Below are 6,165 nucleotides of genomic sequence, written 5' to 3'. Positions count from 1 at the left end.
ACCATCTACAAATAGGTAGCAGTATACAGTTAGCCCCCTTGTCACTTGTGTACCATAGGTAGAAGACCACATTTATTTGTGGCGTCGTAGTTAAGCAATCGGACTACAGGCTGGTAGGTACAGGGTTCGCAGCCCGGTACCGACTCCCATCCAGAGCGAGTTTTAACGATTCAATGGGTAGGTGTAAGGCCACTACAATTAACAACTAACCCATTGTCCTGGACAGACAGCCCAGATAGCTGAGGTGTGTGCCCAGGACAGCGTGCTTGAAAGCTTAATTAAATATAACCACGAAAATAAGTTGAAATGAAATGAAACATGAATCTCTCAATCAGTCTCGGTGGTGTCGTGGTTAAGCCATCGGACATAATGCTGGTAGGTAGAGGGTTCGCAGCCAGGTACCGGATCCCACCCAGAGCGTGTTTTAATAACTCAATGGGTAGGTGTACGACCACTACACCCCCTTCTCTTTCACTAGCAACTAACCACTGTCCTGGACAGACAACCCAGATAGCTGAGATGTGTGCCCAGGACAGCGTGCTTGAATCTTAATTGGATATAAGCACGGGGGGGGGGGGGGGGGGAGAGCTGAAGTTGTGACTTTTGAGTTGAGATTTATGCATGCCAGCCCCTGGCATCCTAATTGCCCACTTCATCAGAGGAAACCCGCTTCATTTTTCCTAATGCAGCAAGGAATCTTTTATATGCACTTTCCCACAGACAGGAAAGCACATACCATGACCTTTGAACAGTTGTGGTGTACTGGTTGTAACGAAAACACCCCACCTCAAACAATCAGCTGAATGAATCCACCCAGATGGTTTGATCCTGTGATGCAAGCACCTCGAGCAAGCACTCAACCGACTGAGCTAAGTCCCGCCAATTTTAAAAAAGAACTCCTTCGCTATCACCAAGCGTAAGAATTTACTTGCTGTTCCAAATAATTAACCTTCAAACATGTATCTATGCAAAACCAATAAGCGAACTTTTTTCGCGAATGAATTATGAATGAACGACACCCCAGCACATATACATATTGGCTCCCCATTTTTGTAGGGGCAGGCTGATTTTTACCAGAGTTAATAAAAAATGTCAGAATCCGGATATTCTTATAATAAGCATTGCTACCAAACACCTATAAACGAATCACCACGCATTTTTACTTTTACACGGAACACAGCTAATTGTATTGTGAGTAGAACTGTGGAAATGCAGTATGAAAAGGTTTCAGCTTGTTTTCCTGGAATTCCTCCATTATTTTTGTCCGAATTCGAAGATTTTCTCTAGTCCGAAGGGACGTAGGAAACGTCCGAATATTGTTAAATACCCTATATGCTGGTATTCAAAACTTATGGCACCATGTATCAACAGTTTGTCAACCGAAATAGTGCAAGAAATGGACACACAAACCAAAAATGTATAGTCTACTGTACTCACTAAATCCCGACTGAAGTACTTGCATCATTATTAACAAAATAAATCTTCCAACGACAACATAAAACATTTGCCCGCCATTTTAAATTTGCTAAATAGAGGGAAGCAATTCGCCCTGCACATTAAGAAAAGTATTGACTTAATGTGCGTCCTGCACTAAGATTTTCTCCACTTGCTGAACGTCCCCAACCGCCTACTGTAAAAGTAAATAAAATGTCATGAATCAATTGATGATCAACATCTCAACAACAATATAAAAATCCAAAAGTTAAATTAAAACTCAGTGTAAAGAGCTGTACAAAACATACATGCACATATCACAGTGACAGGTACATAGAATTAAAGTCGCCGACCATAGTTTCAACCCGTAAAAAAGGACACTAGGCTTAGTTAATCTACAACCTATATCTCATTTGGATAAAGTTACAATAAAGTAAAACAAGAGTCTGTGACGTTGAAACAAGGAAATATCCTTAAAAATAGACTAGAACTCTCCTGCATAACCGTTACTTCTTAGACGCATGTCACGGGGATTCTATAATTCCCGTAACTGAATAAAACACGATTATCAAAATATCTCTCCTAACTGTATATCTATTAGATCTCTCTGTAACAGGCGGTTAAACCCTAGTATGGCTCGTCTCTAGGTATGATCAGAGATACGATCTTATATAAAGTATATATTATTATAGCACGTTTAGCTCACTAGAAACACAACAAAACACAATACACTTTGGAATCTGTATTATCCTACGCCGACAAATGTACAGCCGTAGTAGTTAATTAATAACAGCAATAATAACAACCCAGAACTGATCACTTAATTAGTTAATCTCTAGGTGCCTAGTTACACAATATGCGAATCACTTCACCGTTACACCACACCCACACGTGCGATAATTGAGAAACGCTTCCAGGAGAAGTTAATTAATAAAGGAATTACCACTCTATTACTAACTGGTTAATTTTTAATTAACCCTTACTACTCGTTCAGTAACGTGTGATAATTTAGAAACGCTTTCAGGGGAACTTAATTAATAAAGGAATTACAGCTCTATTCCTAACGGGTTAATTTTTAATTAACCCTAACTACTCATTCAGTAACCTTGTGACACAGAATTAATACTGGTACCGATCACAATAAAGACAATAACCTACAGTGTACCTAGGTCGTCTAGAATGACTGGCTAAGCTTTATATTACCAAATACTCATATAATGTTAGAACTAAAAGTCTACGATTTACTTCGTCAGATGACCGAAGACACTGTCTAAAGAATATTGGTATAATACAGTATCAAAATATTTAAAGTCACATCAATCACATCAAGGTTATACACAGAGCAGAAATGATATTTACCAAAGTCCAAACGGACTAACGTTCCCGGGAAGCTTCCTTTTCGTGTTTCCCCCTAACTCTAAAAACTAGCTATTTATTATAAAACAGAAACGCCTGGGGGTACAAGGCGGTACCTCCCCCTATCATCTGATATTCCACCTCTCCCAGAGTCGGTATAATTTCTCTGATCGTCAGACTTACTGACGCCTTGGTCGCCAAATCACGGTCGTCGAAACCGCACTCGCAGAGGTATTACGTAACTACTCGCCACATGGCCTCCGCACCTGGCTGGATGTGTACGGTCGCGCGGAGTATTACGTAACAAGTTGCCCACCTGTGCTACGTGCAATGAAACTACACACGGCCCTCTAACACAATTAAAATCGCCACAGGCAAAAACAAATTTAAGAGCATGTTCCGTCACAACGCACGTGCGTTTTAAAAAATACGAAAAATGCAGTTTGTGATATTAGAAACACCAGGATGACCAGAAACACTTCAGTTGTACGCAAATGGATAAATGGATAAAGAATAAAATAAAAGTAATGTTTGATTTCAATTATCACGAACGGCTCTAATAGTGACATATATGCCAAAGTGTTTAAAAACTAGCGTCTGTCCCTTTAAAGTTTATAATAAAATTCTGTGTCTCGGAGAAGTTTCAAAACAAGTTCCCAATAGAATTGAAATGATTCCATCACATTTCTCCTACCAAATATATCTTTTGTTTAGGGTGATTTCGCTGCACTGGATTGGATAACTTATCAATGTGCCTATATCTAATTAAGGTTCAAGCACGTCTCTTCCGGGCACAATCTCCGACTTCGCCAGTGACTGGGTTCGAGACAGAAAGCTGTGTGTGTGTGTGTGTGTGTTTTAGAGTTGAAAATGGGCAGAATTTTGAAAATAGCAATTAGTGAAAAATCAAGGCGTAGCGGCAATTGATTTAAAGCCCATACACACTGTCAAAGCGCTTACTTTACGGACCAAGGCGTATCGGCCCACTACGCCTTAAACCCCAGCTGTAACTATAATTGGATTGGAGTGGATAACACATTAACGTGCCTATATCCAATTAAGTGGAGGACCCTTCTTCAGAAGAAATGAGAATATGTCAAGGATGTATGACCGATGCAAGCACGGCATAAGACTAGGCCAACTTTATCCTTCCCGCACCGCACCGCACCGCACCGCACCGCACCGCACCGCTCCAAAATCAGTTTTCCAAATTGAACAGATATATTGGTTAATGTTGTGTTTAAATATGTGGTAATACATACTAAAACATGCCCTACTGTTAAAGAACAAAATAAGCAATGGCTGGCTGTATTGTACTTTATTAACGAATACCGGTAATGAATGAATGAATGGATGGATGTTTAACGACACCCAGCAAAAAACATACACATCGGCTATTGGGTGTCACAAATGGTAAGTATATGAAAATATAGTAGGCCTACCGGTAATAATACGCCCGTCAAAAGTAGGTCGCAATGACCAGAATCAGAATCTTTTAATGCATGAAAAGTAGGTTGCGGTGGCCTAGTTTTGGTACGCGACACACCATCATCCAAACTTGTACAACATAATCGCCATGTCATCGAATGCTATTATCAGTCGAGTGCAAAACTATCTTTGCAAGCCAAGGTACTATTTCATATGCAGGGCCGTAGCTATCGGGATGTAGCCCAGTGGTGAAGCGCGGTCAGTTTAGGATCGATCCCCGTCGGTGGCCCCATTGGGCTATTTCTCGTCCGGCCAGTGCTCCACAATTGTTGTAACAAAGACCGTGGTATGTATTATCCTGTCTTTGGGATGGTGCATACAAAAGATCCCTTGTTGCTAATCGAGGAGTAGCGTTGAGTGCGTCGTTAAATAAAACATTACGGTTTTTTCCATAGACTTCAAGGGGTCTTTTATAATGCACTTTCCACAGAGGACAGCACAGCCTTTGATGTATCAGACGTGGGGCACTTGTTGGCGCAAGAAAAACACACATCCCAGAATGGAGACACCGATGGGGTTCGATCCTACGATCAAAACACCTCGGTCGAGTGCCCTGCTGACCGAGTTAGGTACTGCCCCTACAGTTTGATTTTGTTCATTGACATCACTAGAGCACATTTATTTATTAATCATCGGTTAATGGATGTCAAACATTTTGGTAATTTTGACATAGTCAGAGGAAACCCACTACATCTTTCTATCAGTAGCAAGGGATCTTTTATATTTACCACCCCACAGACAGAATAGCACATACCACGGCCTTTGATATACCAGTCATGGTGCACTGGCTGGAACGAGAAATAGCCAAATGGGGTCACCGATGGGGATCGATCCTAGACCGAACACTTTACAACTGGGCTATGTTGAATAGAGTGCTGTCTTCACACCAGCCTTGTCCAATTTACCGACAGGCAAGTTAAAGGAAGGAAATGCTTTATTTAACGACACACTCAACACATTTTATTTACGGTTATATGGCGTCAGACATATGGTCAAGGACCACACAGGTATTGAGAGATGAAACCCGCTGTCGCCACTTCATGGGCTACTCTTTTCGATTAGCAGCAAGGGATCTTTTATATGCACCATCCCGCAGACAGGATAGTACATACCACGACCTTTGTTACACCAGCTGTGGAGAACTGGCTGGAAGGAGAAATAGCCCAATGGATCCACCGACGGGGATCGATTCTAGACCGACCGCACATCAAGCGAACGCTTTACCACTGGGCTATGTCCCGCTACCTGGCAAGTTAAAAGAGACCGAGTTGCCGATTTCATAACGTGACAAAACTAAATTTGATCGTAGCTTACAGAAAGCTGGTCTTGTAAAAACTATTCTCGCTGAATGTCAGCACACATAAGCGTACGAGACGGGGATGGAATGGGGACAATTGCAAGCGACCGCCCCACCCCCTGTGCTGGAGCAAAAAACAACAAACACATTTCTAAATAAAAATAATTTTTTTTTTTTTTTTTTTGTATAGTACAAACATAACATGTACAATTATAACTACATGTAGATGATTTATATGGGTTTTTTTTTTCTTCTTCTTCTTCTTTTAAACTCAATGGTGGTCAACAAAGAGCATTTAGTTTACAATAAAGTTAAATAGTACTAGTTACCAAAATGTTTACTCAGTTATTGTATGATTGAAATATACTGAAAAGTCAAGTGTTACAGTTAGTGTATCTAGGATAATGCATAAGCTACTTAGATATTTTAAAAATACTAACCCATATATTACTAACTGTATGATTAAATATATTAACACAAAAAATTGTATCACTGACTGTGGTTAAGCCATTAGACATCAGGCTAGTAGGTACTGGGCCATGCAGATCAAGTTTAACCACTCCGTGGGTAGGTATAAGACCACTGCACTG

This window comes from Gigantopelta aegis, chromosome 14, assembly GCF_016097555.1.
Source record: "Gigantopelta aegis isolate Gae_Host chromosome 14, Gae_host_genome, whole genome shotgun sequence".
NCBI classification, from domain to species: domain Eukaryota; kingdom Metazoa; phylum Mollusca; class Gastropoda; order Neomphalida; family Peltospiridae; genus Gigantopelta; species Gigantopelta aegis.
Note: the sequence above shows the minus strand (reverse complement) of the source record.